This window comes from Littorina saxatilis, linkage group LG3 (genome assembly GCF_037325665.1).
Source record: "Littorina saxatilis isolate snail1 linkage group LG3, US_GU_Lsax_2.0, whole genome shotgun sequence".
Lineage (NCBI taxonomy): Eukaryota > Metazoa > Mollusca > Gastropoda > Littorinimorpha > Littorinidae > Littorina > Littorina saxatilis.
The window spans coordinates 10,836,459-10,860,534 of NC_090247.1; the positions used below are offsets into that span (position 1 = coordinate 10,836,459).

The 24,076-nt window shown below is 41.6% G+C and overlaps 1 long non-coding RNA gene across 2 annotated transcripts; it reads left to right on the forward strand.

Annotated features, from left to right (window-relative positions):
* The first annotated feature begins 1,787 nt into the window (after positions 1-1,787).
* LOC138961591 (uncharacterized) lies at positions 1,788-12,442 on the forward strand. 2 transcript variants are annotated; one of them, XR_011454239.1, is made up of 5 exons: positions 1,788-2,222; positions 2,832-3,391; positions 5,032-5,140; positions 6,077-6,188; positions 10,326-12,442. It is a non-coding gene; the product is annotated as an uncharacterized lncRNA (long non-coding RNA). The 2 variants fall into 2 exon arrangements; XR_011454240.1 differs by having other exon boundaries at positions 1,796-2,222; positions 3,277-3,391.
* Positions 12,443-24,076: the final 11,634 nt, after the last annotated feature.

Below are 24,076 nucleotides of genomic sequence, written 5' to 3' on the forward strand. Positions count from 1 at the left end.
ACCCCCCCCCCCTCTCTCCTCTTTGCCTAGTCCACCCTGCCTTGGAACATATACAGAGAATAATTGTAAACGTAAGCAAAAGACTGCACACCCACACACACACACGCACGCACACGCACATGCCGCACTCACGCCCACACGCATGCACACACACAAACAGCTGACATTCGCTTACCGAAACACACACACACACACACACACACACACACACACACTCACACACACACACATATATATACCCCCACATCCCCCCACACACACATCCCCCATACACACACATACTGCGTAAACTCACACACCGTCACACACACACACACACACACACACACACACACACACACACACACTTGTGTGCGTTGCTTATCCATGCACATGCTAAAATGAACAGAGCAGTACCTAAAAGGAACTGTAACTCATACAATTGAATAGCTAGTAAAAACATTTAAGTTTTGGTTGAGTATATATATACATAAAATATTGGACTAGCAAAGTCATCAAACACAAGACCAAACAAAAACAAAAACAAACTGAGCCGGCTACTTTCGATACGAAGAAAGGGTTAGCATGCGAGAGTTATGTCCCTTTAAAATCGAAGAGGAGACCACTCCGAAGTAAATCAAGGGACAGCACTAGTAACTGATTTTCAACGAACGAACTTCAACTCACAAGAAAGAGTTTGCACCAGGGAGATTGGAAAAAAGCGGGCTACAACATCACGAAAGGAACCCACCAAGAGAGTGTAACCATAATTCAGAGAGCAGAAGATGGATCTGGACTGAGAAGTAAGCCTTCAAGAGTTTTCCACGTAATCGTATCCAGATTCGCTCAGGAGTTATCGAGTGATTTGCAACTGTAACTGCCAAGTCATCGACTATCGAGTGAGGAGTACGTATAATTATTCTTTACAGCTCCCACAACTCTTTTTCACTATCACTGTCACTACCCGTATCCGACTATTTTTGAGATTTGCAAAGTTTATACCATTGTGAGAATCTGAATCTGATACAATTACAGTGACCATTGGGCCGTCTGGTTGGTTTTTTTCTCTTTGAGTTTGAGTTTGATGTTTTTACTTTGAGTTTTACTTGTTTGTTGATTCTATCTGGATCTGGCTGCCCCACGTATAGCGGTGTTCGTGGGGAGTACGTGACAGAAGCGGACTATTTCGTTAACTGTTTAGCCTACTCATAAATGCCCATTTTGAAAACATGTATACATGACTTTTTCAGATTAAAAATCTGTCGGCAATGTGGACAAGAGGTTGAACTGGTAACACTAACAGGAACAGTGAGCTGGTTGATCAACTTGATGGCATGGCTGTACCAAGTCATTCAATTGGAACGGAACCGACAAAAACACCAATGTTTCCATTCTTCTTTGTGCTGAAAGTTTACACTGACAGGGATAAGTAAGTGACATTTTAAACTCTTGTCTTAAAGTCATATGTTCTCAATGACTATACACGCTAATTGCTTTACCAACAGCTGGAGACATGCTAAATTAAGTTCCCTGCAAGATATTGTGGTCTAGGACCCCTTAAATGTTGAGATATTTGAATTTTTATTTTGATCTAGATCGTCCTATTTATAGATTTGCCAACAGAGGGAACGTTGACGCAAGGGAAATAACTCCGTGTCTTTGTTGACATCCTCACTTTTTCAGAGGCTAGAACAATCTGTAATGCATGTATATGGTCCGCGCATGGCGACATATCGTCATTACATGGTCTTATGGTGCGTTTGACATCGATTATGGGCAAACTATAAAAACTATAACACACACACACACACACACACACACACACTGACACACACACACACTGACACACACACACATATTTAAACATCAAGTTTTTCTGTTCACTTTCAGTGATGGACGGCCTATCTGGTGGCCTGTAATTATTCCAGTGTCTTGGGGGCACAAGAGGCAAAACTGTTTGATGTTACTTTTTGTGTTTTTATTTCTGCATGCTTTATTTGGATTACTAGAAAACCTCTTTTTATTCCTTTGTGCAAATCTATTTGACCTTTATTCTTTTACTTTTAGTGAAAAACAAAACTGCCTGAGTTGGTGGGGAAGCTTCTGGACTCCAGGTCAAAAAAAACAGTCGGCAGGGTGATGACAGATGGCTGTACCAATGAGTCATTCAGATAGAAAAGGAAGCAGACACCAAGGATTCCATTCTCTGTGCTGAAATTGTGAAAAGTTGTACTCTTTAACCAGTAAGTAAATTATTAACAACAAATTATAAAATTTCATTTCAAATTTAATGTAATTTGCAATACGGTACTAGCATTAGCTGAATTTGGTATTTATGATCCACTTTTGTGTAATGTTTGCAACACACACACATACATTCAAATATAAACTGCGTCTGAATCAGTGATGGACATTTGATTCACTGTCTTGGAGTTTGATCAAATTTTCAAACAAATTTTGCTTTTCTTGGGTGTGTGTTTGTTTTTGTTTAGCCCTTAATTGTGATGCACAGACAGACACACACACTTAAAGACACACTCACTTTTAGGACCTTGCTTTTTTCATATTTTCTGTGAATAACCTTTGTGAATCATCAATCAACGGCCTTTTTAAGACACCCAGGGGTCCTTTTTAAGGCCTATTTTTCTCAGATATTTTGAGGTCTAACAAGGGGAGTTCCACTGTATGAGCAAGCCTTAGTTCTATGTTTAAGTATAACAATGGGTGAAGTGCATCTGACTTTATATTTGTCATATCATTTTAAAAGCCCCTAAAAAGTTTTGTTGATCATCATTATAAAAATACAGTCATGAAATTTCTGGCTGGATACTCAGTCCTCTCTTGTGTTACAGATGCTGTGAAGCGACAGGAGGTGCTCCTTCAGCAGATAAGGCCACAAAAAAAAAATTGTCTGTTTAGGGTAACCCGACCGACCCTATCGATTTGGCGCCGACCCAAAAACTTTTTTTTGATTTCAAAAAAAAAAAAAAAAAAAAAGAGGTAAAAATGCTAAAAAGAGACATTTGGCGTTTCTTTCTCTCCCTTTCTCTCTGTTTTATTTATACGTTAGTTTTGAAACATGTATTCATCAAATATAAGAAGTGAATGTTCAGCCAACATAGCATTTCCACACACACACAACAAAAACAAAACAAAAAAAACAAAAAAAACCCAACCTACCTACCGACCCTACTTTTTTTGGTCATGTTACCCTAAACAGACAATTTTTTTTTTTTTGGCCTAAGGACAACAACAAAGAGTTTTGTATCACTTTATGGAACTTGTTATATCTTTCAGGGTCCTAAATGGAGGGTTTCACTGGAGCAGTGACTGTTGGACAACAAGTGCAGGGTGTGTTTGGACCTCCTGGATCAACATGTGTGCAGAACTGCTTAGGGCTTGAACTTCATGGGTGTGTGTAGGAAATTTCATATTAGATTTTGATATTAACATATTCCTGTGGTGCTATATAATTTAAATTATATGAGTAAATGAATATGTCTGTATGAATGTACGTATTTGCTGTGTCATTGTGGCATAGATATATAGACCTATAGCAATAACAAGACATACATGCTGTGAATATATGCTTTTATGCTCTCCTTGTACAAATCTGAATTAACTGAAATTTTTCTTAATGGCCAAGCACAGCCAGCTCTTTTCGACCTTTACATAGGGCCACAGTCAGAGATTGTAGAGTACACAGAGACCATTCATACTTCTTTGCGCTAAGGTAGGACTGCAGGTTATGTTTTTATCACGGCTTTGTCAACATACTGTCATTTCTGTCCGGCTGACAGTGCTGCAAACATTCATTGGATTGAAAATGTGTTTGTTATTGTTTGTGAACATCCTTTTTTTTTTTTTTTTTTTTTTTTTTAAATTTTTTATTATTCTTTTTTCTTTTCTAGACAATATAACATAAGACAGATCAAAAACAGTCTACATAGGGTAGCAAATATCCAGTTGAGGCCATCTCAACCATATCACTTACATACACACATATAAACAGACAGTACAAAAAGGATAGAGGGAAAAGAGAGAGGAAGAAAGAAGAGTGACAGAAGAGAATAAGGATCAGGGAAAGAAGAGGAAGAGGATAGCGAGTGGTGACCAGGCTAAAAAAATAAAATTAAAATAAAAAATAAAAATAAAAAAACATAAAATCATTCCATCGCATGCCTGTACATCCTTTTTTAAAAGACCTGGAAAAAAGCCCCAGAACAGATTATATAATACATAATAATATGTAATTGAATTTAAATTTTCTTTTCAAATCAGTGTCTTTTTACTCCCGCAGTGGGGCACTGCGGTTATGAAATTAAAGGCCCCTCCTGTTTTTGGAACCGCAGGAGCTTTCTAGTTTGCTGTTAGGTAGATTTTTGGTTCCTCTTTCCTGTCATGCTCTCTTTTTCTTCATGAATTCTTTTCCTTTTTCTGCCTTCTTGCTCATTCACCTGTATTTTTTCCAAAAATCTCTTCTCTTGCCGCTTGTCTCGCGATTCATGTATAGTTTAATCTGTTAGTGTTCTGATGTAAGTCCAGCAGTAGATAGGTTAAGCCTATTTTAACATACTGGAAACTGGTAATCTTCCAGTAGGTATTAATTTAGTTTTACTAAAGCCTGCTGGGACACAAGTAATGGGTTAGTGCATTTGTAAACAGGAATCGCTTGACAAGTGGCCCCCTTCATCCCCCCCTTCCTCGTCCTGATATGGCTCTGCGTAGTCGGCTGGACGTTAAGCAACAAATAAACAAACAAACAAGTGTCTTTTTACAAACTAGCCTTTGTTATTTTTGTGAGTTTAAGTCAGATATCAACACATACTGAATGCATAGTTCAGTCTTAGAGTGGGAGAATGTTTGAGGCATAAATTGCTTTTGACAACAACAAAAGTTCCCGGTTGAATCGAGAAGCTCCCCCAAAATAATTTTATTACACATGCCTAAAGCCAGCATAGTGCAAGCAGATTTATTTGTGTATGTGCTTGTATGTACAAAGACAGATAATTTGTACAAGTGTTGGCTCTTCATTTTTAATTATTTTTTCAGGATCCTTGGGGGGTTCCACTATATCTGTGACTTTAGGACAACATATCGAGTTCTGGTGGTTTTTTGACCTAATGGATCAACATATGTGCAGACCTGCTGAGTGCTTGAGGTAAATTGGTGCATTTAGATATATATTGTTTTGCCTACCTGAGAGATACCACCCATGTGTCATGATGTGATAAATGAACCATCTCTTCACAGGCGTGTCTATCATGTAAATGAGGTTGGTTCAAACAACATGTCTGTCAGGGATGTCATTTTCCATTGCTTATGCAAAATCTCCGAGACAAACTTCATTCTCAAAACACTCGCGAGAAAATGGCAAGCCCAAACGTGTTACGAGAATGACTTTGCATCTGTGACTTTGTAATCATGAGCAGTGGAATATATAAGGTCCCTGCCAGACCAGCTTGCCATGACCTCAATGATATGCCCATATGTGCGTGTATGGTTTAGTTACTACATGGGTTATCTCTCCGGTACATAGGAATTGAAAACAGAATACTTCATGGCTTGCTGTGTGGCACCAGATTTACACTTACTGCTTTTCAAATATTGAAATATTCACGACGGGCGCATTGTACACGCAAGCACAAGACCAAGTGCGCACGGAAAAGATCCTGTAAACCATGTGGGAGTTCGGTGGGTTATAGAAACACGAAAGTACCCAGCATGCCTCCCCCGAAATTGGCATATGCTGCCTGAATGGCGGCCATACACGTAAAAATCCACATGAGTGAACGTGGGAGTCTTAAGCCCATGAACGAAGAAACAGAAGAAGAAAAAATATTCACTTTTACTTGTGTAAACCCAGTAACACACAGTAGACTATGTAGTGTTCTCTATTTGTATCATTGAAACGCTTCTGTCCCATCAATCACACTTTAAATTGCCTTATATTTTGGATGACATATGCCACCCCTTTGGTATTCCACTGATAATAGTTTAATGTTTTAGCTAAATAGTTTCAGCTAATCGCTATGGAGTATGCAAACACTGGAATTATATGCGATGAAACACTCAAGCTGCTTTCTCTTGCTTATAGCTGAGAGCAGCACTGTAGCTCAGTGACTGTCGGGTGGAGGATCCAATTCTGCCTGTTTCCGACATAATGGATCAACATGAGTGCAGACCTGCTGAGCGCCTTATCTTCTTGGGTGTGTATAGATGTATATACATTAAAGGCACAGTAAGCCTCCCGTAAACCATCACAGAGCTCCCCGAGCGTCTACATACAGTACAAGCATACTTCCATTTGAACGCTCACCGAACGGGAACATCCTGGCTGCTTTCTGTCGAGCGTGAAACATTTTCAAAGAATTTATTTTCGTGGACTTGGTCCTCTACAACAATGGCGCCTCGTTTTGGTGCTGGACGGCTGTTATGAATATTCAATACCGGAAATCACGCCCGGACAGTAAGCCTCCCGTAAACCATCACAGATACTGTCAGGCTTTTACACACAGTACAAACACCCTTCCATTTGAACGCTCACCAAACGGGAATATCCTAGGTGCCCTACGTAAAGAGCGAGCAATTTTTGAGTCACTTGAGAAAAAGTGACTATGTAATCGGTCAGTGTTAGTCTGTCCGGCCGGCCGTCCGTCCGGCCGTCCGTAGACACCACCTTAACGTTGGACTTTTCTCGGAAACTATCAAAGCGATCGGGCTCATATTTTGTTTAGTCGTGACCTCCAATGACCTCTACACTTTAACGATGGTTTCGTTGACCTTTGACCTTTTTCAAGGTCACAGGTCAGCGTCAAAGGAAAAATTAGACATTTTATATCTTTGACAAAGTTCATCGGATGTGATTGAAACTTTGTAGGATTATTCTTTACATCAAAGTATTTACATCTGTAGCCTTTTACGAACGTTATCAGAAAAACAAGGGAGATAACTAGCCTTTTCTGTTCGGCAACACACAACTTAACGTTGGGCTTTTCTCGGAAACTATAAAAGTGACCGGGCTCAAATTTTATGTGAACGTGACTCATTGTGTTGTGAATAGCAATTTCTTCCTGTCCATCTGATGCCTCATATAATATTCAGAACTGCGAAAGTGACTCGATCGAGCGTTTGCTCTTCTTGTTAAAGAATTAATTTTGCCGATTGAACTCAGGTCAAAAATGAGTTACTTCCCTTCGGGTCTCATTCTATCGATGTAAACTGGCGATAGCCGTGGATCGATGATTATCAGAATGTTTTTGGACCGTGGTGCGTTTTTGCGCTAGACCTAACTTTTAAAATCTAAATAATAAATTGACAGCTTGTCACACAAACATTCTTTAATCATAAAAGAATTCTTTTTTTATCAAGACAAGATCAGTACAATTCGAAGTTGTGAAAGTTTGAAAAAAGAAAAGCCCGGAAGCAGGGTCACGCAAGGGTCGTAGCAGACGGCGGTTTATGCATATACATGTATCACCGTTCCTCTCAACAGTCAAAAACCATCGCTAGAGTTTTTGTGAACCACAGCCGTTTGTTTCGTGCATAAAAACGTGCTATTGTAGATAAGCTCACATGGAGTCGCATTCAAATGACTAACTGACGACTACATTGTGAAACAAGAAGGGCAAAGCCCATACGACTCACATGCTTGACCTTGCCCTTTACATGACCTTGACGTCAAATAACTAAACCTAGCAATGACATCATACACTAAGAACTGCTTTACACATTTTTCCTACCAAAATACATGTGACCTTGACTCAAGGTCAAGGTCATCCAAGGTCATGCAACACAAAGCTGTTAATTCAAGACATAGGAAGTACAATGGTGCTTATTGGCTCTTTCTACCATGAGATATGGTCACTTTTAGTGGTTCACTACCTTATTTTGGTCACATTTCATAAGGGTCAAAGTGACCTTGACCTTGATCATATGTGACCAAATGTGTCTCATGATAAAAGCATAACATGTGCCCCAAATAACTTTTAAGTTTGAAACAGTTATCTTCCATAGTTCAGGGTCAAGGTCACTTCAAAATATGTATACAATCCAACTTTGAAGAGCTCCTGTGACCTTGACCTTGAAGCAAGGTAAACCAAACTGGTATCAAAAGATGGGGCTTACTTTGCCCTATATATCATATATAGGTGAGGTATTCAATCTCAAAAACTTCAGAGAAAATGGGAAAAATGAGAAAAATAGCTGTTTTTTAGACAACATTTATGGCCCCTGCGACCTTGACCTTGAAGCAAGGTCAAGATGCTATGTATGTTTTTTGGGGCCTTGTCATCATACACCATCTTGCCAAATTTGGTACTAATAAACTGAATAGTGTCCAAGAAATATCCAACGTTAAAGTTTTCCGGACGTCCGGACGGACGACTCGGGTGAGTACATAGACTCACTTTTGCTTCGCATGTGAGTCAAAAAGGGAAACTGGATCAGACTGGTTCACGATGGCTCAGGGGTAAGATAAACCACGCAAAAATAAATTATTTGAAAATAGTTCGCTCTTTATGGAGGGCACCTAGGATGTTCTCAATCGGTGAGTGTTTAAATGAAAGGGTGTTTGTACTGTAGTCTGTGTGTAAAAGCCTGACCGTATCTGTGATGGTTTACGGGAGGCTTACTGTGCCTTCAATTGTATTCATAAATTCACACACACACACACACACACACACACACACACACACACACACACACACACACACACACATACTGACAAAGACATTCATGCCTGCACACACGCAAGCACAATCATACACGCACCAGCACGTTTCAAACCCCCACCACCGTCTCAGTCGGTGCAGCTGTTTCGGAGCCTTTAGTCATCATGATACACACAGAGACGGACACAACTTTTAAAAGTTAGATATATATGTGTTCTGCGCGTTCTTAGAATCCGGTTTCATTCTAGAATGGACCGGGTCCAGGTTGGAATTCTAACCCTGCGCAAGTACAGGGGTGCCATTCTAGAATGAAACCCTTGTTGCTGGTCCATTCTAGAATCGGCCCTGCGCAAGGTTGGAATTTGGGTCCAAGTTGGAATAGTCATTTCAGTTAGACTATCACACAGCCAAAGCCACAAATGTGGATTTTCTGTTTGTTTTTGTTTTTTGTGTGTTTGGTTGGGATTTTTTTCCGGGTTTTTTACACTTTACTCAAAGACATCGTGAATTGGGATTGTGATGTTCTGAAAGTGATTACGATTTTGAGAGACACTCAGCACTGATCGCTACGAACGGAAATTTCCGGACTGACAGTGTTTTGACGATCTCGCTTGTAACTGGATTTTCTGTTTGTTTTTGTTTTTTGTGTGTTTTGGTTGGGTTTTTTTTCGGGTTTTTTACACTTTACTCAAAGACATCGTGAATTGGGATTGTGATGTGATGTTCTGAAAGTGATTACGATTTTGAGAGACACTCAGCACTGATCGCTACGAACGGAAATTTCCGGACTGATTTAATCTTATTCATATACATGAAGAGTTTGAAACGTGGGCATATCACAGTTTGGAAGGTAGGGATTCTGATAGATTAAATAAAAACTGTCAAACTTTTAGGCATGGAATTCCCCTTTGAGAGTATTTGTTGTGGTAGTACTACTACTATGAATTGCTTTCAATGTTTTTCCCATAATATTATAAAACCAGACAAAAGTTGTTGTTGATTTCTGTTTTTGTTAATGTCAACTTTTTTTTAAACCTGTGACAACAGCTCTATAACTCACTCTGTCCTTCTGTTGGTCTGTCTGTCGGTTAGTCGGTCTGACCGTCTGTCTGTCTGTCTGTCTGTCTGTGAAAAAAATTGTCAAAAAACCAGACATTTCCGAGAGGGAGACAGCGCTGACATTGCAAGCGGCCGCAACCGGCTCTCATCACAAAAACAACTGCCCTGCAAACAATACCGCCCTGGTAGTCCCCCTTGCTATGGTCTGCCTTTGTTTATTGCGTACTCAGGAGTGTCAACTTTCTTGACATGACATGACATCGCAAGATCGCCAAAGGATTTTTTTCAGGGGTAGACAAATCAGCCCCATCTTATCAAAGGGAAGGTGCAGGTGGAGATAATTCAAGGGAAGACAACTCTGTCTTACCTACAAACATTACGGCCCCCTTTATTCAAGGGTTTCATTCTAGAATGGCACCCCTGTTCTTGCGCAGGGTTAGAATTCCAACCTGGACCCGGTCCATTCTAGAATGAAACCGGATTCTAAGTTCGCGCAGAACATATGCACTAAAAGCCACGGCACTTTAAGTTAGGTTTCATTATCATTCTCTTAAAGTTTAGCCCTCTTTGCTTCAGTCTGCATGCTTTCTCAGTCATACTGCTGTGTCATTGCAGGTTTCATTCCATGCTCTGGTGTGGGTGTCATAAGCAAGAGAGCCTCCTGTTCACTTCCAGCAGATGACTGCATGGTGAAGGACCTTGATACCACTTACAGACGTCAAAGCAGCTAGCTAGATGCCATTGGAGAACAACCAAAACTATTCAGCGGGTGCCATCGGCGAACATGAATACAAGTTACAGAACAGGAAAGCAGATATCACTGGCAAAGGGAACCGGACAGCAGCTACAATAAACTTAATCAGATGCCTGTAGCAAATAATCTGGACACCAATCACAAATCAAACAGATGTGGAGGACAGAGAACATTTCATGTGATTATTGCCACATATATAACCCTGTTTTGAAAAAAAGGGACATAACGCCACACTATATACTTTCTGGTTGCATGCTGAAAACTCTCCATTGGACATTTAGTGAGTTTTGACTCACCAGGTCAGGAGAATGTCACTGATGGGGAGCATAATTAGGCTGACTTACAATGGGTAGACAGAATTGAACATTGTTGTTTTCTTGGATGGTTTTCGGGATAGACTTTACAAAGTTAACATACTGCTATGGTTTGATCAATTTCAAACATGACCACATTTGGCATTTTTTCAAAACCACATTTTTGACAAATATCAAGGATGTGTTGCGAAAGCATGTGTTCTTATTTTTCTGAAATGTTTTGAAAGCTAGATTTTTGATACTTTACAGGCTATTGAAGTTGGATGACCTGTAGATGTGACCCATGTAAAATTGACCCTCATAAACTTTTAAGTTCACAGAAAATAATAATAATAACAGAGAAATGGTATTATTTTGAATGTGTTTGAAGCAAGATCGTTGTAACTCAATAACCCCCCGCGGGTTAGGGGGAAGAATCTACCCGATGCTCCCCAGCATGTCGTAAGAGGCGACTAACGGATTCTGTTTCTCCTTTTACCCTTGTTAAAGGCATATGTACGCGCTCCCGTGTTTACAAAGTGTAGTTTGCCCATAATCGATGTCAAACGCACCATAAGACCATGTAATGACGATATGTCGCCATGCGCGGACCATATACATGCATTACAGCTTGTTCTAGCCTCTGAAAAAGTGAGGATGTCAACAAAGACGCGGAGTTATTTCCCTTGCGTCAACGTTCCCTCTGTTGGCAAATCTATAAATAGGACGATCTAGATCAAAATAAAAATTCAAATATCTCAACATTTAAGGGGTCCTAGACCACAATATCTTGCAGGGAACTTAATTTAGCATGTCTCCAGCTGTTGGTAAAGCAATTAGCGTGTATAGTCATCGAGTACATATGGTTTTAAGTGTTTCTTGTATAGAATATAGTCAATTTTTGTAAAGATTTTAGTCAAGCAGTATGTAAGAAATGTTAAGTCCTTTGTACTGGAAACTTGCATTCTCCCAGTAAGGTCATATATTGTACTACGTTGCAAGCCCCTAGAGCAAATTTTTGATTAGTGCTTTTGTGAACAAGAAACAATTGACAAGTGGCTCTATCCCATCTCCCCCCTTTCCCCATCGCGATATAACCTTGAATGGTTGAAAACGACGTTAAACACCAAATAAAGAAAGAAAGTAACTCAATAACTTTATCTGTGTAAGGTCACACACATACAGGGTTAGATGACATCAAGTCAGCTTGATAGTTTGCATTATTCAAGTTCAGATTGGGGTAGAGTTCTGGTCAATAATAGGGACAATCATTGTCTCCTTTGATTGTTCACAGAGTTTTCATGTACTGATGTAGGCATGGTCACTTTCAAAGCTAATCATAGAAATTTAACTTGGCTGTAGGGGAGATAATTTTGATAAAATATGTGTTGTGCTAAAGATGAATTCCCACAAAGAAGAGTGCTACTGCTATAATAAATCTGTTTCGTGCATTTTATTGTTACTTGTTCTGGTTAACAGGGTTATAAAAAATTGCATTAAAACTGTTTCTGCATTGGGACATTTACCAAAAATCAACAGCTTGGTTACTCACTGTGCAAGATGGACACCTTTTTTAAAATTATTATTTAATTGTCTTTTACATGTTAGTGGATATTTTAAAATGTTCTTACATAAGTTTGACTATTAATGCTCTGCCGAAAAATAAAAATAAAATTTAAAACATGTGATGAACCTTTACTTTCCTACCAAATGTGACAGATTGACAGCAGCGAGTGGCCTGATCGTGCACACACACATTCAATTCACACAACACAATTGATTCAGCAAAAATTGGGGCCACATTTACATCCAGTGTAATTTTTAAGGCTATGGTACTTTTTCAAGAAAGTACTGCAGTATACTATAGTAAACTACAGTAAAAGTACTATAGTACAAAATATACAGCAACAAAAGTACCACACTGTACTATAGTAAACTATAGTGAAAGTACTATAGTACAAATCTACCATGCCAAAAGTACCACGCTGTACTATAGTAAACTATAGTACAAGTACTATAGTACAAATGTACTATGACCAAAATACCACGCTGTACTACATTTTACTCTAGTAAACTATAGTACATGTACTCTAGTAAACTAGAGTTTACTATAGTAAACTATAGTTTACTAGAGTACATTTTTGCAAAAAAGTGACCAAAATACTATAGTACATTTAACTGTACTATAGTTTACTATAGTACATGTACCACAATGTACTATAGTACACACTAATGTATTGTACTATGGTACTTTTTGTACTATAGTTTACTATAGTACTAGTACTACAGTAAACTATGGTACACCATAGTACAATTCAATGTACCATAGTACTTGTACTATAGTAAACTATAGTATACCATAGTACAATTCAATGTACCATAGTACTTGTACTATAGTAAACTATAGTATACCATAGTACTTTTACTATAGTATACTATAGTACATAGTGTGGTACTTTTTTACTTGGGCGCGCACAGTTTGTGCAATACACAAGCAATACTTTCTGAAAACAGACAAATGGTTTGTCTCACACTTACTTTAACAAGATTTGAAGTAACAAGTGTGACAAGACATAAGCATTTTACCACTTTCTACATTTTTACTGTGAATGACGTCCTAAAAACTTGAAACGAATTAAAAAATATATTATCTGACTAGTGTACACACCCATGCTTGTGTAAAAGCACCCATGGTTCGTGAATAAAGGTCCCAGTCTCACTTGCACATTTCTTCGTCGTCAAGTGTTAGGTTGAGACGCGCATCCTCATGTTAAACCTTTGATTTGGGTTTTTTCTTCATGCTAATATCTTCCGTTTGACTACCGTTAGGAACCTAATTTTGTGCACACACTCTATGCCTCACAATTTTAAGCTCAATTGGCCCCAGAGTACCAGAGATACAAGTCTAATTCGTAGACAAACAAACAAACAAACAAACAGAGAAACAAACAAACAGAAAGACAGAGTTAAATCTATAAGCCGCTTTATTACATAAAGCCGGCTTAAAACCCACTGTAGTTTAAAAACCGAGGCCACCATGTAAACTGCGAAAGGAAACTAAACTTACATCGGTCCCGGATGAGCATATCGGTTGTAGGGGCGTTATAAATAATAACTAACCAACCAACCCCTTATAACAAACAAAGATGTCTTTATAAGGCCAAATAAAAAATATAGGTTGGTTTAGGGTAACGTGACCAAAAAGATAAGGTCGGTAGGTCGGCCATTTTTCTTTTTTTCATATTTTTTTTCAATTTAGTCGATTTTAAAGGAGGTTACTTCCCTTAGTCTCGGTGTGGTTCGCAAAATGTGCCAAAGTTGGTGGGCTTTTTAGAAAAAAACCAGAGTCGGTCGGGTTACCCTAAACCAACATATATTTTTATTTGGCCAAAGGAGGACTAGCTGTTCGTTTAACACATTTACAAACAACATTTTCTTTGGGACAGAGACAAGTTGTTGGTCCCACGAAGGAAACCGTTCTTTCTTGACAACAGAGGTCAGTCACGTGATTGTCTCACAAGATGAACGTCGATGATGTTCTTAAAACATACACAAGTTTTGAGCTGTCTCCCAAGCAAAGCCTTATGTCATGAGGCCCTTGCAAATTGAACAAAGACGACATTGGAACGTGCCAAGCTGAGTTCTCTGTCACGCGGCCGACATTGTCTCCGGGTCAAAGTTTCTCTTCTACCAACCTGCTGCTTGTATTTTGCAATTTTGCGATCGCCCATCCCAGCCCTGCTGGTTACCGTTGAAACGAGACTGAAGCGGTTGTAAGGGCACAGTTTCCCTGCAATATACGGCTCCGGGTAAATGTAAAGCAGTCGAGGGCAATATCTCATCCCCCGCCAGCCCATTATGCTTACTCGCTTTGAATAACTACGTTGTGCCCGTGCTTTTCAAAGCATGACCCCAGGAACACACAGGGAAGTCAGGCAGACAAGTGACGTGGCAACCCCAGCGCTATGTCCGCTATGTACAGCTAATTAACGAAAGGTAGCATGGTTTTCTTTCTTCTTCATGGGGAGTTTTCATGTCATCCAAACTTTGCAGCAATACCTAATGACATCAACAGTGCGCCACTGTGTGTGTGTGTGTGTGTGTGTGTGTTTGCAACTAGGGAAATACACAATCCCAGTCTTGACGTCAGACAGGGGTGACAACAGACCTCAGAAAAAGCAGAGCCAAAACTGTGACTGCAAGAATGGTCTGCCTTGCCGCTTGTCACCAATGGAGTAGAGTTGTCGCCCCTACGACTGAGGGGGGATAACTGGGGCGACAGTTCAGCATCCCAGCGACAGTGGAAGGGGGAAATTGCAAATATTGGACTCTGTAAATGCTTTTTCCTCATCAAAAACTGCCGCCTCAGCATGTTTGTTTTTCGCCAACGTAGATCGATGTGAACAAAAATATAACATGCGCAAAAAAGGACAAATAGAGAAAGGGACAGGGAAAATGTAAATCAAAGCCAGATAAGAGGATACAGAACGTTATACGAAGAACAAAAAAAAATAGATGGTTCCGATTTGCTTGCTGGATTGGGACGGCAGTGGGTGTTTGTTCTTGCTATCTGCACACAGATTGGCCAGAAGTATGGCAAGCGAGGCCTGACTTCCGTTCCTCTCAGGCAAGAAAAACACGGGATCTGGTTGGCGAGAGAGTCCATGCAACGATATTTGGCAATCCAGGCGACAATGAAATTCGATTCGCTCATACTGACAAAGTCGCCGGTCAACAGCCAAAAGAATTTTAAGCTGTGCAACCGCAATGGTTTCTCGCACGGGCTGGAAACAATTTATAGAGAGATGCTCCCATTGGCTCATCAAATCCTTGCCTTCCTATCCACAAGCAGTCACCAAGACATAGAGGGGGAATCAAGACGATGGGTTGTGGTGTGTGTGTGTGTGTGTGTGTGTGTGTGTGTGTGTGTGTGTGTGTGTGTGTGTGTGTGTGTGTGTGTGTGTGTGTGTGTGTGTGTGTGTGTGTGTGTGTGTGTGCGTGTGCGCGTATGTGTACAGCGATTCAGAAAAAACTACTGGACCGATCTACATGAAATTTTACATGAAAGTTCCTGGGTACAATATCCTCAGACAAATTTTTTTCATTTTTTCGATAAATGTCTTGGATGACGTCATATCCGGCTTTTTGTGAAAGTTGAGGCAGCACTGTCACGCCCTCAATTTTCAATCAAATTGATTGAAATTTTGATAAAGCAATCTTCGACGACGTCAGGACTATGGGATTGAATTTCAGCTTGGCAGCTTAAAACTTAGTTCATCAGTTTGCTCATTAAAGTTGTCATTAAAATCGAGTTTTCACAAACAGATTTAAAAATGATTGAATCGTATTTCTCAATTCCTCCTGAATTCAAAAATATATACATATGTTACTTTTACTCTAAAAATGAGCTCAGAATTACAAAAACTAGGTTAAGTAAGTACTGCGTTCGCACGCTACGCGGAGACGAGCGTGACCCGTCTCGGTCTTTTGATGTGGTTACTCGAGACTATGTTAATATAGTCTCGGCGATGACTGTTTTATGGTGTTAATCTGTTACTTTGATGCCGACAGCTAGACTAAATGTTTTTATATCGCTTCACGCGACTTTTTTCTAGCTTCACTCGCCAAAACCCAGCCAGCTTGCTTCTAAGAAACGGTGATCTGTGCATTGCGAGAACACCCCGCGTGGCTTCCTCCGCTCACAGCCCCGCACCAAAGACGCAGCCAATAACTGCGGGATTGTCGCTGAAAATTGATGTCACGGGCAAAAAAAGGTCTGTTATGATTTTCAAATACTGGATGGAACGAATTGCTGATGAAAAAAAATGTGAACGGTCCGTTTTCTAATTTGTATCCCAGCTTTTCCATTCCTTTGCAAACAGTGCTTTCTTTATTTATTTATTTGGTGTTTAACGTCGTTTTCAACCATTCAAGGTTATATCGCGACGGGGAAAGGGGGGAGATGGGATAGGGGAAAGGGGGGAGATGGGATAGAGCCACTTGTTAATTGTTTCTTGTTCACAAAAGCACTAATCAAAAAATTGCTCCAGGGGCTTGCAACGTAGTACAATATATTACCTTACTGGGAGAATGCAAGTTTCCAGTACAAAGGACTTAACATTTCTTACATACTGCTTGACTAAAATCTTTACAAAAATTGACTATATATTCTATACAAGAAACATTTAACAAGGGTAAAAGGAGAAACAGAACCGTTAGTCGCCTCTTACGACATGCTGGGTAGCATCGGGTAAATTCTTTCTCGTCCCAACCAATATGGGACTCCCCCTAACCCGCGGGGGGTCAAACAGTGCTTATTAAGTGTCGTTCTCAGATATTTTATCAGAAAGAAGGATCCCGGAAAACGAAAAGAAGCTACCGTTACTTGTAAATGACACTATAGCATCAGTGTATCATTCGCGAACGATGTCAGTATTCCCCAAAATACGGGCTAAAGTTTGTGCTTCATAAACTGATAATGTGCCCCACAAAATATGTTCCCCCCAAAAGTGGATCACATGTGCACAGGGGCGGATCAGTTGCTTTGTAAGGGGGGGGTGCACTTTGAATCGAAAGTGAACGTGATGGGCGCGAAGCGCCCGAATTTGCTCGGGGGGTCCGCGGGCATGTCCCCCCCGGAAAAAAATTTGGCTCAAAGAAGCAAAATGGTGCCATCTGGTGCCATTTGAACTTATAATGGTCATAGAATCAGCTTTCCAAATTTTTTATTTTATTTTTTTGCTGGAGGGGGGGTGCACGTGCACCCTGTGCACCCCCCCTCGTCCGCCCCTGGTGCACTTTATGGCCCACAAAATGAAGGCCAAATAAAAATGTGCTCCACAAACCATTGATCATTCAGAAAAAAAGTGAAATATTAAGCGATATTGTGCGGAGCACAGAACAATGTGGCATAACGGGTTGTGTGCGTTCCACCCCTGTGCAGCAAACGCCATTACAACGTGACACGTTGAGATTTTGTTCCACTGAAAAAAGCTTGGTCCTTGCACGGTACTTTAATTTGTCGCTCAGTCTGTCTGCGGTCACAGATTTCACTTCAGTTCAGTTCCACAACGCTTTTGATTGATAAGGCAGGCAATTTGCGTTGTGTTTGTGGTTTAGTCTGAGATTGTATGGGATGTCGCAAGTTGAGTGTGTGTGTGTGTGTGTGTGTGTGTGTGTGTGTGTGTGTGTGTGTGTGTGTGTGTGTGTGTGTGTCTTTGCGTGCGTGTGTGCGCGCGTGCTTGCGTGAGTGTGTATGTGTTTGTATGTGTGTGTGCGTCGTGATCTTAAGAGAGAGAAAAACACACGATTAAAGTGAAGTAAACTAAGTAAACACAACGAAAGTAAACTTGTGCACAGACTTCAACTGACGATTGCTTTTTATCACGGTAAAACCAATCAGACGGTGGCACGTGTCAGTTTAGACTTACTTCTTTTTTCCGTGTGGTAGCCTTTACTGGTTCGTTTGGTAATTAACTGCAATTAATCGACCACCGCTCGACCAGGAAAAGGCATTAACGGTAGAAAAAGAGGAAGTTAATAGCTTAGTTGTTACTGGAAAGTTTCCTAGTGTGCGTCAAACGTTCAGTGTATGGACCGATGGTCACACCTGGACCGATGGTCACACCTGACCACTCTGACCGCAGACCCAGTGATGTCCAGCACACCTGGGCACGAAGCGGCAAAAGTGGGTGAAACCCAACAGGGTAAGAACAAACTGCGGGGTTGGATTCGTTGAAATCACAACAAATCTCGGGCGGGGATGTAGCTCAGTCGGTAGCGCGCTGGAGTGGTATTCAAGAAGAAAAAGAATTTGAGGTGGTTTCAGATTCTGAAGCCGTTTTAGCTACTACGCTTTAACTTCCGATTTTAACTGGCATTCACGAGTCCCCCTCCGAACGCTGTTAGCTAACAAGGTTGTCTATTTATAAACCACGGGGTTTCCCTCACTTCCTGTTCAGTGCGAACGTGCAGTAGGTCTTATCCGCCTTCATTGCTTTTATTCCGCGAACGAACACGTGTGCATTACATTTACTTCAGTCGACATGTACGGAGCATCCATCGGACAAGCGAAAGCGCAGGCACACGAGGAAGAGATGGAGGGGAAGAGGAAGCGAAGTGCTAACTGGACTGACAGCGAAACGCGGACAAATTACGAGATACCGCTCGCGAAAGATTTCAACCGATGCTCGATGGTGGTGGTGAAAACGGGCTAACGTCTTCTAATGCATTACAGTGTCCATTTTCATCAACTGATTCTGTGGCCGAACGGTTCTCACATTCGCCTGATGCGCGATTGAGTCGAGTTCAAATCACCATCTGTCCGTACTTTTTTCTTTACTCTTTGGCATTTGTTTATTTTTGTTTATTTTCTTCATGTGCAAAAGAGTACGTTATAATAGCAAATTGATTTGTAAAATTTTTTTTTTAGGCAGGAATGGGTTTTTGTTTTGTTTTTTTGGTTACCATGATATTAATTTATTGATAAAGTTTGATAACTTAAACATGTAAACATTTGATTTAAAAAAATATATATGAAGAAGGATGCTCCCCGCTTAAAAAAAACAAAGGTAAGAGAGACGAGAAAAAAAACTAAAACTGTCTGTACAAATCTACATCTTCATATTTCTCCAAAGGATGAATGCGATCCCGGAAAATACGGTTTCTTCTCAGATTTTTTCTCTCGGCATATTCCAACATCCTGAAGGCCGCCATCTTGAATCACGAAGATAACACGGTGTTAGCGATTGTAGAGACGAGGGGTAGGTCCTGTAACTTTGAAGGCGTCACGTGACTTTGGCGGGTCACAACGGGCTTTCGTGAATGCCGATTAGCGCGACTTACAGCTCAAACAGCGCCACCATGCGGCCAAGTGGCGCTAAAGAGCTTTCTTGAATACCAGTCTTGTATCCAGTTGGCCGCTGTCAGCGTGAGTTCGTCCCCACGTTCGGCGAGAGATTTATTTCTCAGAGTCAACTTTGTGTGCAGACTCTCCTCAGTGTCCGAACACGCCCGTGTGTACACGCAAGCACAAGCCCAAGTGCGCACGAAAAAGATCCTGTAATCCATGTCAGAGTTCGGTGGGTTATAGAAACACGAAAATACCCAGCATGCTTCCTCCGAAAGCGGCGTATGGCTGCCTAAATGGCGGGGTAAAAACGGTCATACACGTAAAAAGCCGTGGGAGTTTCAGCCCATGAACGAACAAACAAACAACAAATCTCAATTTCAACCAATCTTCCACCGAGGCTGACTCCCACCCAGTTGGTAACTTTGTCGTGCACCTCGGCCCTGCTTGCGACCTTTAACTGTGGGAAACATCTTGTAGCTCACTATAGTACACAGATATCAGTGGTTTTATGTACAGGTAAAACTTCCGGTATACTGAGGTATCCCACGTACAGGGAAATATAAAGTGCACAGTGTACTGAGGTATCCCACGTACAGGGAAATATAAAGTGCACAGTGTACTGAGGTATCCCACGTACAGGGAAATATAAAGTGCACAATGTACTGAGGTATCCCACGTACAGGGAAATATAAAGTGCACAGTGTACTGAGGTATCCCACGTACAGGGAAATATAAAGTGCACAATGTACTGAGGTATCCCACGTACAGGAAAATATAAAGTGCACAGTGTACTGAGGCATCCCACGTACAGGGAAATATAAAGTGCACAATGTACTGAGGTATCCCACGTACAGGGAAATATAAAGTGCACAGTGTACTGAGGTATCCCACGTACAGGGAAATATAAAGTGCACAGTGTACTGAGGTATCCCACGTACAGGGAAATATAAAGTGCACAATGTACCGAGGTATTCCATGTACAGGGAAATATAAAGTGCACAATGTACTGAGGTATCCCACGTACAGGGAAATATAAAGTGCACAGTGTACTGAGGTATCCCACGTACAGGGAAATATAAAGTGCACAATGTACTGAGGTACTGAGGTATCACACGTACAGGGAAATATAAAGTGCACAGTGTACTGAGGTATCCCACGCACAGGGAAATATAAAGTGCACAGTATACTGAGGTATCCCACGTACAGGGAAATATAAAGTGCACAGTGTACTGAGGTATCCCACGTACAGGGAAATATAAAGTGCACAATGTACTGAGGTATCCCACGTACAGGGAAATATAAAGTGCACAATGTACTGAGGTATCACACGTACAGGGAAATATAAAGTGTACTGATGTACTGAGGCATCCCACGTACAGGGAAATATAAAGTGCACAATGTACTGAGGTACTGAGGTATCCCACGTACAGGGAAATATAAAGTGCACAGTGTACTGAGGTACTGAGGTATCCCACGTACAGGGAAATATAAAGTGCACAATGTACCGAGGTATTCCATGTACAGGGAAATATAAAGTGCACAATGTACTGAGGTATCCCACGTACAGGGAAATATAAAGTGCACAGTGTACTGAGGTATCCCACGTACAGGGAAATATAAAGTGCACAATGTACTGAGGTATCCCACGTACAGGGAAATATAAAGTGCACAATGTACTGAGGTATCACACGTACAGGGAAATACCAAGAGAACAATGTACTAAGGTGTTCCACGTACAGAGAAATACCAAGAGAACAGTGTACTGAGGTATCTCACCTACAGAGAAATATAAAGCGCACAGTGTACTAGCTGGTCTTGCGAATGTTGTGCAAAGAAAAGCCTAACGGAAACTGTTAGAGCAGGCATTTGTTCCCCAACAATGAGGCATTACAAGTCCGAGCCGACAATCGTCTCACATTTACACTGTGACTTAGCGAACCTCTCTGTTAATGCTGTGCCAACACACGTGTGTGGGGTGGCCGAGTTGACCACACGTGTTGCACCAAAGCCAACGTGGCACATATAAATAGGGGGCTGGGTAGCTCAGTTGGTAGAGGGGGCCCGGGTAGCTCAGTTGGTAGAGGGGGCCCGCCCGGGTAGCTCAGTTGGTAGAGGGGGCCCGGGTAGCTCAGTTGGTAGAGGGGGCCCGGGTAGCTCAGTTGGTAGAGCTGGCACTGTGATCCTAGGGCCATAGCTTCCTCTTCTTCTTCTTCGTTCATGGGCTGAAACTCCCACATTCACTTATGTTTTTGCACGAGTGGGCGTTTACGTGTATACGCTGCTTTTGGGGGAAGCATGCTGGGTATTTTCGTGTTTCTATAACCCACTGAACTCTGACATGGATTTATAGCGGATCTTTTCTGTGCGCACTTGGTCTTGTGCTTGCGTGTACACACGAAGGGGGATAAGGTACTAGCAGGTATGCACATACGTTGACCTGGGAGATCGAACAAATCTCCACCCTTGACCTACCAGGCGCGGCCGGGATTCGAACAGGCGATCTTCCGCATTGGAGGCCGATATCTTATCCACTCGGCCAATGCGCCCGTCGGTCATAGCTTGGAATCCCGGGACGGACACGGGTCAACTTTATGAGCAGACCCAGATACGGTGTATGTCCATGTCCCACCCCACAGTCAGTGGCACGTAGAAGACCTCGGCCAGTCTGCCATTAGTGCAGGTGGCTGGTTACACCTAAACACGCACACACCTGGGTAGGGCGACTCTGTTGCTGCTAGCTTTCCACTGAGAGGAAGCGACCCGAATTTCCCAGCATTGGGATAATAAAGTGAAGTTAATGAAATAAAATGAAATAGGTCTTTATGTTACACAAGCACTCCCTGCAATAAACACAGGAGTGTGACAGTAACTGACACGAGATGGTGTCCTGATTAATTTGGCCTATTATGGTCCGCTGGACCCGAAAAGCAACAGCTAACTAACTAACTGACACGAGATGGTGTCAACAGACAGACGGTGATGACACGAGATGGTGTCAACAGACAGATGGTGATGACACGAGATGGTGTCAACAGACAGACGGTGATGACACGAGATGGTGTCAACAGACAGACGGTGATGACACGAGATGGTGTCAACAGACAGACGGTGATGACACGAGATGGTGTCAACAAACAGACGGTGATGACACGAGATGGTGTCAACAGACAGACCGTGATGACAACAGACACAATTAAGCGACACATGAGTACTGGTGTGGAGTTAACTGTAACATTAACAGTCAAAGTCTTATCGCCGACTTTGTTGGTCTTTGTGTGTACAGAAATTAAACCTGGCAGTGCGCAGTAGGCCAGGAGAAGATTAACCAGTAAAAGTGTTGTACTCAGGGATTAACGAAATCATATAATTATGTTCAAAGTCGTGTGTTGTTGTCAGGGTTTTTTCTTGAAAATCAATGCAATACAATACAGTACAATACAATACCATACAATACAATACAAGTGAAAATTCATATATGATACATCATTTACAGTGACGAAAGCAAGATCACTCACCACTTGAGAGCGTGCAAAATGATCATGATGATGAATGTCACGCTTGATCACGGAATTATAATATATATATTTCTGACGTACACGTCTAAAACTTAGTTTGTTTCTTAAGCGACACTGAAAACTGACGCCAACTGTTTTCGTGACCAGGGATATTAATGATCCTCATTCTGGAAGCTGATTCGCCAGAATGCCAGCAAAATAATGACACAACATATCAGTAAGAATGCTAATAACACACGACACAATTTAAGCCTGTGCTGCATTGTTCTGTCTTGCAAATAATACAGCAGCTGAAGTGACCACTTTGCAACTCTAGATCTTGTAGACACCATTACGTCATCCCATTTTATTACCACCCCCCCCCCCCCCCCCCCCCCCCCCCCCCCCTGCGCCCACTCCGAAAAAGGTGGAGGGTAAGTTTCGTAATGCCCTTGTTATCTGCTTCAACGGACGGTCAGACGGAAAACGAAGAGAGCAACACGGAAAGCTAAAGCAATCAAACTTCAAAGAACAACAGATGCCACTGCCTGCTGAGGGACCTAACAGGGCCGTGGTTGAATTGCTCTCTCTCTCTCTCTCTCTCTCTCTCTCTCTCTCTCTCTCTCTCTCTCTCTCTCTCTCTCTCCTCCCTCTCTCTCTCTCCTTCCTTCCCTCCCTCTCTTTCTCTCCTTCCCCTCTCTCTCTCTCTCCCCCCCTCTCTCTCTCTCCTTCCCTCCTCTCTCTATTTTCTTCCCTCCCCCCTTTCTCTCTCTCTAGCGCTCTCTCTCTCTCTCTCTCTCTCTCTCTCTCTCTCTCTCTCTCTCTCTCTCTCTCTCTCTCTCTCTCTCTCCAATGAACACTACCTACCTCAGTTGAAGAGAGGTGGCGGACAGGGGTTCAGTCGTTCGGTACTCCTCCTTAGGGAGTAGCACACACAAATCACGTCACTTGCCCATCTATCACTGATTTGCACA